Genomic DNA, 14,331 nt, shown 5'->3' with positions numbered 1-14,331 from the left:
ACTTCTTGCTTGTCCATGAAATAAATCTTTTTCCTAGAATAATTCACCACCACTTGTGCTCTTTCTATCATTAACATTTCCTTCCCAATCACAGTTAGTAAATAGCTTCAATTAAAATCTATCATTTTTCTTGTAATACAATCTATAGTCTTATGTTCCTTTTAGATATCTCAATATTCTTTTTACTACCATCATGCAATTTTCCTTAGGACTTTCTGAAAATCTAGCAACTATCCCAATTGCTAATGTAATATTTCATCTCCTATGAACAACACATTGCATTTTACCAATAATTGATCTATATTGTGTTTGGTTCACATCAAAAAAATCATCATTCATAGATAGTTTTTGTTCAATAACCATAGGTGTACTCATTGGTTTTGAATCTTCCATTCCAAATTTTTTTAGTATCTCCTCGATATATTTGGACTAAGTAATAAAGATACCTTGCTCCATTTGATACACTTGTAAATCAACAAAGAATTTGATCTCACCAAACATGGAAATTTCAAATTCCTTCTTCATTTCATCATCACATGATTTTCATAATTCTTCCTTGCCTCCAAATATGATATCATCATCAAAAAATTAAGATAAAAAAGCCTCGTTGCTCCTTCCAATCTTCAAATACAGATTGTTGTTATCATTTGTTCTTGCAAAACTAATCTTCACCAACTAGTTGTGCGGTATTTCATTCCATGCTCTAGGGTCGAACCATATAAAGCTTTGTGCAACTTATACACCATATCATTCTTGCTGGGATCCACAAAGCATTCAAGTTGTTCTATGTATACTTCTTCTTCAAGTATCCCATTTAGAAATGCATATTTGACATCCAGTTGATATACCTTAAATCTTTTATAAGAAGAATATGCAAGGAATGTTCTAACTTTTAATCTTTCTACAAGGGAAAATGTTTCCCCATAGTCAACACCTTCCTCTTATGCATATCCTTTGCATACTAATCTAGCCTTGTTCATTGTGACTTCAGCTTTTTCATTTAGCTTGTTCCTAAATACCCACTTTGTTCCAATAAAATTTATCTTTAGGCCTAGGTACTAGGGACAATGTTTTTTAATTTTCAATCTATTCAATTTCTTTAGTCATTGATTGTATCCAGTCTTCATTATCCAAAGTATCTTTCATAGATTTGTGCTCAAAATTACAAATAAAGCATGTATCACTTCTAAGTATTTTTCTTGTCATAACACCAGACTCTTTGTCTCCAATTATTTGTTCAGGTGAATGACGTCTTCTCACATATTTTGCTAACACAAGGTCTCTTCTTCTTTGTTCTTCAATAGGTTCATTTTGAAAAATGGTTTCAAGTTCATTAACTCACTCTTGTTTAAGCTCTACACACTCAACATTGCCTTGTTAATGTTCAACTTCCTTCATTTGTAACATGACATCATTTCCCAATTTTTTGACATCCATAGTCTTCTACTTGACAACTAACTATTGCAACTCATCATCCCATTTTGTTGGTGATCTATAACTTTATTTTCTTATTCAAGTGGAGTGCTTGGAGAACTATCATTCACATATATGAATGAGGTGTAGTCTTCAAGTTCTATCTTACATTCAACTTTATTCCTCTCTATATATTCATCAAATTTCACATTTTTACTTTCCACAAATTTGTTAGTGTTAGAGTTTAAACACATACACTTTTCTCTTAGTGGAATATCCTAGGAATATACCTTCATCACTTTTAGCATCAAGTATTCTATTTCTATTTTCCTTAAGTATGTAACATTTTCTTCCAAAAACTTTGAAATACTTAACTTTAGGTGTATATTCATATCACAATTCAAAAGTTGTAGCATTTGTACCTTTCTTGACTTGTACTTTGTTCATAATATAAACATCTATACTTATAACTTCTCTCTAGTATTTTTGTGACACATTTTTCTCCATCATCAATGTTCTCGCACAATCGATAATTGATCTATTCCTTCTTTTAGCTATTCTATTTTGAGGAGGGCTATTAGGTGTATACATCTATCTTTTGATACATCTGTCATTGCATAATATGTTGAACTCATTGAAAATGAATTTACCACCTCAGTCAAATCTCAAGCACTTCAAAATCTTCCTTGTCTCCTTTTCAACTCTAGCCAAATACAACTTAAATAACTAAAAGGCATCCAATTTTTCTTTAATAAACATCACAATCATCATTGTAGAATAGTCATCAACAAATAGAATGAAATGTTTATCTACATAAAAACTTTGAACATGAATAGGTCCACATAAGTTAGAATGAACCAATTCCTAAATTTCATTAGATGAATATGTTTTTCTCTTGAAACTAGACTGTCATTTTTCCAAGTTGACATTTTTTACACATAGCATTGTTAGGTTTCTTTAGTTTTGGAAAACCTCTTACTCTTTTCATTTTAGTAATGCTAACCAAATTGTCAAAATTTACATGATATAACCTCTTGTGCCATAACCAAATATCTTCATGTTGTGAAAACATACATGTCTCATCAGATAAATCTAGATAGAAAAAGTTACCTCTTGTTTGATCACCACTTCCAATTAGTTTTCCATCAACATCAAATGTTTTTGCCTTTCTCTCAAAAATTTCAACTCTATAACTTGATTTGTTTAATAGTGAAAATACTCAATAGATTATAGTTAAGTCCTTCTACCCAATAAACATTATCACATTGGTTGAATTGACCCTTTACCCTTCAAAATACATGGACCATCATTATCAAATTTAACACAACCACCCTTGTATGTTCCAGTGTCCTCAGATTTACTTCTAACACTAGTCAGATGTTTAGAGAAAAAACTATCAATTATCCATCTATCACTTTTATTCACATAAGAGATTAAAGTAGTTTTCTCATCTTCATCATAATCTTCTTTCATAGCATCATAGACTACCACTTCATCATTACTTTCAAGTTTAGCATCAATTTCTTCTTCAACAATATAACAAAATTTCTTACCTTTGTCTTTATAGTCCTTCTTGTTAGAAAGTAAAGTCCACCAATATAACTAAGGGAAGAGGGAGTTGAATAAGTTATCCAACTATTAAAAAATTTATCAATCTTATTATCCTTTAATTATATACATAATATAATCAACAACTATAACAAGATACTCATACACAATAACATGAGATATGTTAACCTTGGTGGGGATGGTACCCACAAATTATCCACTAATCAAAAGTATCTAGTTAAAGATATTGACCCTATTAGGACTCTATTACATGCATATAGAGTCTCAATCCTTCTTAGAGGAATTAGGGATTGTTAGAAGCCTCAACCCTATTAGGATTTTCTTCAACCCTCTTAGGAGTTGGTATATATATATATACAAAATTTTGTACAAGCTGATCCCATTGCCCAAACATGTAACTTACAATGTAATTCCTTGATATAAAAGGATAGATACAAAAACCTCTCTGCTTGTTGCTATTATCTCCTATATCTAATATAACACTTGCTTCTCTTCACAAAAATTGTAATCCTCTAATCATAAATCATAATTCACATCAAATAAAGTTCACATAGTCTTCCTTAGAAGCACATTTAACTTCACATTTACTTACTTTCCTTTATGCCTTAATAATTCTCAAAATACTATCTAGTCGGCCTTCAAGCTTTCACATACTTGAAAATAAACAAACTTAAGTCATTTCCTCTTATGGTTAGCATCTAGTATGTCATCCCTAATTGGTCAAGTAATTATTTTGTAAAAATAATAATTCCTTAACTCACAATTAACAATTTTCCATCATGCTCTATTTTTTCTATATAATGTTGCAACTCGTAAAACTATTATATCTTCTTTTGTACTAACTATACTAACACTCTTGAACACATCATCTTGACACTTTGTACTATCTATACCTAACTTCACATATTCCCATAATGCCTCAGTCAACTATACATTTCAAAACAATATTTTCTCTACAAGATAACTTAGCTGATATTTAGCTAATTTTCTAAGTCTCACTATTGAATATTCATCTGTACATTGTAACTTCTTTATAAAAGATATATGTTGTCATAAATGACAACTCCAAATTATCTACTTAGTAAAATTTCCAACAATCTACCCCTTTGACCTTGATGGAAACATATGAGAAAATTGGCTAAGTCCCAAAAATGTTGATAAAAAATTTACAAAAACTTGGCCTTAACAAAATTTACAAAACTTCAAAATTTGTGGTTCATCATATTTTATAACCATCTTTCCTTATATCTCCTATGAAATTTTAACTCCCCCTTTGACTATAATAATTGATATCATTACTAGTCCCCCTTTCTACATATATCAATACATCATACTATTACTTCTCATTTCATCATACAATTTTACTATATTACTCCCCCTTTGACAACAATGATAAAGGTGTCAAAACTTATATACAAGTAAACACTATGAATCTATGCCTCTATACTTGTCTTTAGGCTCTTGAAAATATTCTCCAATGAATCTTTAACTCATTCAGATATGCTAATAATGACACAAAATCCATAAGATGATACTTCCATTGCAGTTAGGTTTGAGTAGAAAAACTTCTCAAAATATATCTTTTCCTTAAGACATTCCTCTCTCTACTATTCTAGAGTTTCTATCTTTAATGATAAATATTCTCTCAAAAGTGAGAACCTATTGGTTAACCTCTCTATATTCATCTTAATAAGACTTATTTTATCATAAGTTTTTCCTATCCTTGCCTCAATATCTTCAATCTTATGGTCAGGAAACTGAAGCCGACATAATAATGCTTATAGTTCTTCATATTTTCTCTTCAACTCATCATCACTATCCTTGGTGACCTTAAATGACATTGTGCACTTAGCATAGAGTTTTTTTACCTCTGTTCTTACATCTTCTTAGCTCCTTGATGCATGTATGAAGAGATCCAAGGTCATTTCTAATGTTTTGATAGACAATATCAAACATCTATGCACCATGCTTTGTTTGAGCTTGAATGGATGCAATTTCAAACAAATTTGTGAACTCAACATCAAAATCTTTTACTACAACTATTTTTCTATGCTTTGGGTATGATTTTGTCAACTTTATAGTTAAGGTGCTCTGAAGTTTCTTTGTGACATCCATAAGAGATCTTTTCTAGATCTTCACCTTCCTATTTTTTCCAATGATCTTTCTTAGAGATGAGATCAGTTGAGTCTAATTATCATCATCTAATCCTATTAATACTGCTAATGTAAGGAGTGTCTTAGACAAGCTAGGTACACTAGACTTTTTCTCATCTTCCTCTCTTTTCTTCTTCTCCTCTTCTTCTTTTCTCTTCTTTCTTCTTCCTCATTTATTCTCTTCTCTTCTTCTTCCTTTCTGTTATCTTCTTCTTCCTTTTCTTATCTTCTTCCAATTAAATTATTTCCTCCTCAATTTTCATTTCTTCTTTCTCCTTTTTTCTTCTTCTTCTTCTTCTTTCTTTATGTTTCTTTTTCCCTCTAGCTTCTTCTTTTCTTCATCCTCTTCTTGTGATCTAGTATAGCTATTCAAATCACCAACATTAGGGTCATAATCCTTAAATGGATCTTCTGCCGTGCCAATTGTGACCTTTGAATCTACATTGTGTCTATGTCAATGCTAATTTGAGGCACTACTATTGCTACCTTATTTAGATCTACCATCATCTCTATTATGTCTTTCTCTATTTCTTCATTGACTTCTTGATAGTTTCCTCCCACAATCAGTATAATTCTAGTCTTGATCCTAAGGTAGGATTAAATACTTTTTAGAAGACTTGCTAGGATATCCTCACTGTCAATCTGACATAATTTTTTGAGCTAATTTTATTTGATTACTTTTTTTTCATTGCTACTCTCTTTCTTCTCTTTATTAACCTCTCATGGAGATATTTAGGAATCTCATCACTAATATCTTCAAATATTTTATTAAACAATATCAAGTGTCTAATAATGGTATTCTCTAGCTCCAATCTATCAATTCCAATGTATAGATGGTAAAAGCACTCACCTTCATTGATGACTATTCTCTCTATACTTGGTTATTCTTCATGGCTCATAAGAGTGAAGTGTTTGAATGATTCCTCACCTTCAAGGCTCAAGTAGAAAATTAGTTAGAGAAAGCCATCAAGGTTCTTCAAATAGATAATAGAAGAGAGTATGTGAACTCAAGACTTATAGACTTTTGTATTCAAGAGCGAATTGACCTTTAGCATTCAATACCATACACTCCATAGAAAAATGGTGTTGTAGAAAGGAAGAATAGAACCCTTAAGGAGATGACCACTTCATGCTACTACATAAGTCTCTTGATCAATTTTTTTGGATTAAAGCAATGAATTGTGCAAATTACATCCAAAATAGGAATTCTCATAAAGCTTTGGATGGTTTACTTCTTTTGAAGCTTCAAATGGAAGGAAACCTATTGTAAATCATTTTAGAGTACCTCCACATAAATGAAAGGCATTGGAACCTTAAAGTAAACCTTGCATCTTTGTTGGTTATGAATACTCTCATAAAGCCTACAAATTTTAATGGATCTAGAGGCACATGAAATTTTCTATGAGAGGAGTGTACACTTTGAAGAAAGTTGTCCAAGCTTTAGTTCTTCAACTCCTCCTTTTTCCTCCTTCATTGAAGAGAGTGACAATGATGACAATGAATTGGAAGATGTTCATCCATGACCTAAATAGAAGCAATAGATAGACGAGGTTGAGGATATTCCTTCTACTTCTACATCTTCTTCCAATAGACCTAAATGGGCTCAGTAGATAATGGATGTAGCATGACCATTGGAAAGGAATCCTTTAGATACTAGGAGGACAAGATCACAATACAACTCCCTCCCTCATGCTTATATTGTAGTTTCTTCTAATCCTCAATCATTCAAAGAAGCTTTAGGAATTCTAGAATGGGATAAAGCAATGGACGAAGAATACAATTCTCTTATATGAAACAACACATGGGAATTAGTCTCTCTTCCTATGGGAAGTGTAAGAATTTGCCTAAGGGAAAAATTCACCCAAGAACTAAGAACTCAACCAAAAGCACACAATAGACCAAAAATGGATATGATCAATTAATCAGAGTATGTCCAAATACATTGCTCTGTTCAGAATGTGATGTTCAACACACTAGGAGTGCCTATATATAAAGGCATCTTAGGAAGCACCTAGAATGTCTCTAGAAACAACTAGGAGATAAGACAACTAAGCACCTTATCCAACATTCTAGATGAATGGATAAGAATGACAAAGTGTCACATGTGTGTAGAAGATTCTTGTGTTGTAGACAACATGTGCTTAAAAGAGGTGTGGACCCCTTGTGATGTCATCAAGACAAATCACAAGAGTGCACAAACTCCTAACTACCTCACAAATAAAATAATGCAAAATAAATAATGCATTAACCTAAGTAAACTTAAGTAAGTGTAAATAGAGAAGTACTTATTTACACCAACACCCCCCCTTAAGTGAAACTTAGGAGAATGCCCATAAGCTTACATACTAGGATGAAGATGCATAATGGGTCTCGGCTACTAGGTCATATTAGGTACCCATGTACATAATGAAATGTAATCTCCCATAAAGTAGGGAAAGAGGGAAAACCTCATGGGAAAAACCATCCCCCAAAAAGAGAGATAAAGCTAGGATGCATCAATGGATGGAGTAATCAAGACCCCCCCATGAAAACATACATCCAATATATACATAAGAGAATAAGAGAAGGAAGAGAGACAGAAGAGGCTCCCCCCCCAAAAGAAGAAATCCAGCAAGTGAAAGCTGCTCCGATGAAGAAGCTGGTCCAAGAATGTAGAAAGGTGTTCCTCCCCTTAGGAAGAAACAATGCCCAAGGTATAGTCTTGAAGATGTAGGGTGGCCTTGAACCTACTCAAGTATCCCTGTGTTGATGCTGAAGTTTACCCCTTCCAACTGTGCAAAAAAGAATGAATGTAGATCAGTCAAGGATGTCTGCTGAACTTGTTCCACTGAACCATCTATCTCCTCTACTGACAAAGAGACCTCCAATAATTGTTGTTCATAAGGATCCACAATCATGCCAACCTATTTAGATTGATCATGTAGAGAATGGACATGAGGGTCAGAGTGAGCCCTTGCAACAACTATAGAAGTATCATCATCAATGAGAAGATGTAAGTCCTCAAGTCTGTCTCCCAAGTCAAGTGAAGCTAGCGCTGGAAGATGAGATGTACCATGATGTGATGGACCTTTCACTATGGCAATGTAAGCATGTGGACTAGACTGATGTGACCTCTCATTGCAACTGTCAATAGAACCCCATATGTCTGATCCCGTTGAAGCACTATTGCTAGTGTCACTATTAGTTTCCACTATGTATGAAGTGAAGAGAGGAGTAGAGGATAAGCTTGGAGAACTTTCCTCAAAGTATACATCCTCCTCCATAAAAATAGTAGTCAAATTATGCTAACGTGGTAAGCAGAGTTAACAACTTGTACTATATGAAACATATAGATGATGATGTGGCAAATAACGCTAGGTTCCATGTAGCAGTTAACAGCAAATTAAAGGACAACGCATGTCCAATCCGAATTGGTTTGCGTGTTTGATGACGGTGCAGAAAAGAGCGATGCAAAATATGCCGCGTGGTCATAGGGTTGCTGTCTGTGTGGATCTGTGGAATGCTGCGTGGATGGGCGTGGGCATGATTGGATTCGCCCGTGTGGCAGCCTATTGGGAGCTGTCAAAGATTGCCAAAAAAACCATCGCTTTGCCGAGTTACTGTTATCAGCTGCTCAAACTTCAAAAGAGGGCATCGGATTTCATATAACAGTCATCAATTTTTGAAATCAAACTATCCGTTGCCAAAAAATGGAAATGACGTGTCAGAGGGTTCTACAGATTAATCCCACATTGTGTGGGGTTTGGTGTTCACTACACTTTAATTAAGGAGTCGACAGACACTAAAACAAAGAGTGTTGCCTGGATTTGTCCCTTCCTGGCTTCCATGCGTAGGGGTCAATGTTATAGTAGGCTACGCTCGGTAATGTAATGGCAAGCGAGTTTAATTAGCTCACAGTAGAATAATATAAACCCTGCATATTAAATAAATAATTCCACCAAAATTGCAAGCCGGGGGTTGATAGCCCAGTTCTGCCACAAAATTTTTCAACCAAAAAAATAAATTCAAAAATATTCGAATAATGGCAGAAAAAAAATATTTTAGATCCAAAAATTCAATGAGAAAAATAAACCAAAATTGCAGGCCAGGGGTTGATAGCTCAGTTCTGCCACAAAATTTTTCGATTAGAAAAATAAATTAAAAAATATTCGAATAATGGCAGAAAAAAAAATTTTAGATCCAAAAATTCAATGAGAAAAATAAATTCAAAAATATTGAATAATGGCAGAAAAAAATATTTCAGATCTAAAAATTCAATGAGATAGATCCGAAAATAATCATACCCAATCTGCAAATTGGTGCGTTTGGGTTCCGATTTGTAATTTTTTTTTGCCTCACGATCAACTTTCACCCAAGATAGGAAAATTTATAGTCAATCTTCATCAAATCAACACTTCAAACGTAACGGAGAGGTCAGATCTGGCTCTAGACTCTCCCAATTTTTGCGGATCCTCTGAATTTGTGTCAAGGTGCTGAAGCATTAACTATCTTGAACGACTACGTGATGAGAATCCTCCTCAGCTCTGATACCATGTAAGAATTTGCCTAAGGGAAAAATTCACCCAGGAACTAAGAACTCAACCACAAGCACACAGTAGACCAAAAATGGATATGATTAATTAATCAGAGTATGTCCAAATACTTTTCTCTGTTCAGAATGTGATGTTCAACACACCAGGAGTGCCTGTATATAAAGGCCTCTCAGGAAGCACCTAGAATGTCTCTAGAAACAACCAGGAGATAAGACAACTAAGCACCTTATCCAACATTCTAGATGAATGGATAAGAATGACAAAGTGTCACATGCATGTAGAAGATTCCTGTGTTGTAGACAACATGTGCTTAAAAGAGGTGTGGACCCCTTGTTATGTCATCAAGACAAATCAAAAGAGTGCACAAACTCCTAAGTATCTCACAAATAAAATAATGCAAAATAAATAATGCGTTAACCTAAGTAAACTTAAGTAAGTTTAAATAGTGAAGTACTTATTTACACCAACATGAAGAAAATTGGTTTGGCGTAAGGGGATCTATTAGACCAAGTTTGTAGTAGATGGAAGTGTAGATAAGGCAAGACTTGTTGCAAAAGGTTTCTCTAAGGTGCTTGGTATTGACTACACTAAGACCTTTTCCCCAGTTGCAAAAATGAATTCCATTCATTTGACACTAGTTATAGCTGCATCTTAGAGATGGGTTGTTCATCAAATGGATGTGAAGAGTGCATTCTTGAATGGTGATCTTTACGAGGAGATTTATATGGAGCAGCCATAGGATTTCATTCAGGAGTCTAATTTGGTTTTCAAGTTGAAAAAGTCTATTTATGGAGTAAAACAAGCTCCAATAGCTTGGTATGCCAAGATGGATTCTTTCCTTCTCTTAGTAGGGTTCACTAGATGTCATTTAGATCCGAATGTTTACATTCTTCAGTGGGATGATTCTCATTTTCCACTTGTGCTGTATGTTGATGACTTAATCATTACAAGGAGTACAACATCCATCATTGGTAGTGTCAAGTCTACTTTTTCACATAGATTTTTCATGACCGACTTGGTTCTACTTCATTATTTCCTTGGTATTGGGATACAACAATCTTCATTAGGGATCACATTATCACAACCCAAGTATGCTCTCGATCTACTTGCTCAATTTTGCATAAGTGACTACAAGGCTACATCTACTCCATTTCTTTTAGGTATTAAGTTAGAAGCAAAGTGTTCCACTCCATTTGTTGATGCTACTTTATATAGACAACTGGTTGAAAGTCTCATCTACTTGACACATTCATGCCCTAACATATCATTTGTAATTGGCATGGTTTCTAGCTTCTTGCAAGAGCCACATGAACTTCACTAGAAGGCAGTCAAATGCATCTTACACTATATCCAAGGTACACATACATATGGGATATGTTATGCAGGTAGTACTAGACTATAGTTAGTGGGTTATACAGACTCAAACTATGCAGGGGATCTTGATTCTTGCAAATTCACTTTAGGATACATGTTTCATCTTGTTCTGACCCCATTTGTTGGTAGAGTAAAAAGTAGAACACTATTTCTCTTTCATCTATTGAGGCTAAGTATCGAGGAGCTATCATTGTGGCTACATAAGCTATTTGGTTACAATGTATTATGAAGGAGTTTGGTTTTGACATACCTAGACCCACAGTCATACATTTTGATAATTGAAGTGCCATTGAAATCTCAAAACATCCAGTGCAACATCAATGCACAAAACACATTGAGGTTCATATGCACTACATCAGAGAGCTCATTCATGAGTAGGTCATTGCATTACAATATTGTCCTATAGAATAGAAGATTGCAGATATCTTCACCAAGCCCTTCACTGAGGTCAAGTATCTTCGTTTGTGAGATCTCTTGGGGGTGTGGGATTTTTTACTAGGGGGGTCACATGACTCTTCTCCTCTTTATTGTACTTATCTCTCTTTTGGGGGGAGGATTTTTCCCATGAGGTTTTCCCTCTTTATCCATTTTCAAAGAGATTGCATTGCATCACATTGTATGTAGAGCATTTCATTTGTACATGGCCTAGTAGCCGACACTCACATTGTATCTTGCATTTAGCTTTGTGAGCTTAAGTGCATTCCCCTAAGTTGCACTTAAGGGGGGGTGTTAGTGTAAATAATTAATTATAATTACATTTTACTTAAGTTTACTTAGGTTAATGCATTAGCATATTAGTTTTCATGTAGACACCTAAGAGTATGCATAGTCATATGAGTTGTCTTGTTGACAACACAAGAGTTAGCAACTTATTTGAGCACATGATGTCAACAATATCTCTTTATGAGATACACCTATGTAAACTTATCCTCTCATCATCACACAAACTCTTGCGCTCAATGGAGGATAATCTACTCTTGGTGGACATGTGCTTAATTATGATGTTTATCTCTTTGCTGACTCCTAGTCATTCTAGATTCCTTTATATATAGGCATTTCTAGTGTGTATTGATATGATATTCATTCTCATTATTGTTATTATGATCATCCATTATTGATGCATATTGTGCTAGTGCTTGAGCTTCTTGATCTTGGAATCATTTTACAAGGAAAATTCTTACATATGAGATAACAAAAAATTCTAAACTAAATGTCAAAAGTGTATTTGGCTAACTCTATATGTATTTTTAGGGTCTTGCAGCCCTAGGTATTAAGTTTGAGTGTCTAGAACCTTCCTGGGTGGCATAAAATTTCCTATTTAAGAAAAGCCTAAACATTATCTAGGACAACTTTGGGTGATATTCCACAACTTTGTCTTGTAGATTACTATAATGAACACAACCATGTAGGTTAGCATATTGTAATTTTGAATACTGTGATTTTTCATTTGTGGTGATAATAAGAAGCACATATTTTGTTCTTGCAATTGTTGTTGTTTCTTTTTTTTTGTTATGTGTTTATGGTATTAAGGGGAGCACCCTTCATCATATTTACACGTATGGATGTTATTGTTATGCATGCTATATTTTTAAAGTAGTTTATTCTATCGGCACATGAGACATATAGGAAATAGAGAGCTAAGAAATTACATGAAAAGTTAAATTGTTGTACAAAGTTGTTTTTTGAGATTGATTAATCTATTTGAAGTTAGTGAAAGCTGAATTGGTACATCTAACATTAGGATAACTAATTCATCCCCCTCTTAGTTCTTTTAAATCATTATAATAGTGTACACACCCTCCAATATAGAACATGGTGTCTCTTCAACATGAGATGATGATGTGACTCCAATATTGGAAGATGGCGTGCATTCACAATTCAATTGTCTTGTTGAGCATAAGAGTCCCATTTGTTCTCTTTGTCTTTCCAATTCTATATCTTTTTTTCTTTGTCTTGGTGGTTCTTTTTCCTCTTCCAAAGCCATATTTTTATTAATGATTCCACATTTCTAAATGTTCATACAATCCTCTCATTTTTTCCCTTTTAATTTCCAAATTTCTCTCCTTCTCTTCTAATGTTTGAATTGTTGGTTTCTTCCTTGGCATGATGATGATGTCTACTCTTGGAAGTCTATTGGGAAAGTGAGATATTGAGAGGTGGGGGGTGAATGATAATCTATTAAACTTTTAACTCTTTGAAACAAATCAAATGCATTCACCATTAACCCATCTCATAACTAGATCATGAACCATATAACCATAAACTCTAAAGTTGAAATAGATCTAACTATCCATCACATAGATATAAACACATAACACAATGATTTAGTTACCTAGAAATCCTCCAAGGTGAAGGTAAAACTACGGTGGGAATGACACCTACAAATCTTCACTACTACAACAATAAAGTGTATTTGTTAAGGCTATAATGCTTGATCACTTTTGGTGATCTACCTTGTGAAGGGTCTACCTTGCTAAAAGCTTACAAAACTTATTCAAAATACCTTGATGAAAGGATTTAGACTTATAACTAAGTAAGAAACCTATTAGGTGATTTAAGTAGGCCTATTAAGACCAATCTGTTAAGAGATTTACACTGATTCACTTGCTAGAATGTATCAGTACCTAATCTTTTGGTTAGCACTCTAATGCTAGATTATGGATATTCTCTTTAAAATTAAATCTAATATCCTTATCTGATATACTATGATTTGTCCTTCACTACTAGGTTTCTCTATCTAATCTCTGCTTCTAATCATCAAACATAGCCTTCCTTGCTCATACACTTGACTCTCCAGTCTCTCCTTCATCTCTGCCACACACACACACACACACACACACACACACACACACACACACACACACACATTGATTTATGGTTATGAAACCTCCCTAAATAACCATCTAGAGAAAGTTCTAGATCATGATCAATGATCTAGATTTTTTTCTTTTTTCTCAGTTCTCCCAATTTTATAGTTGGTTGATCACCTCACATAGTGATCAATAATTTTGAAAAAATGTGTAAACAACTCCTTAGTTGTCTCTTCAATCCTCAAACTGCATATAAAAGTTCAAAAAAATGGTTTACATAAGACACAAACACATATAATAAAATTAGTTTACTCGACACTTTAATACCTTGACACTTAGTTATAATTGATATTCATGATATCCCTTAGATTCTATATGCTTGACACTATCTATAAAATTTGGCATCAACTAACTCTACTTTTCTTGGCATCTATTGACTTCTGATTGACACAGCTTATATTTTCACTCAGTCCACACAAG

The sequence above is a fragment of the Cupressus sempervirens genome, chromosome 1 (assembly GCF_028749045.1).
Source record: "Cupressus sempervirens isolate cs-2001-9-10 chromosome 1, ASM2874904v1, whole genome shotgun sequence".
NCBI lineage: Eukaryota > Viridiplantae > Streptophyta > Pinopsida > Cupressales > Cupressaceae > Cupressus > Cupressus sempervirens.
The sequence above is the reverse complement of the archived record's forward strand: the minus strand, read 5'-3'. Positions refer to the sequence as shown.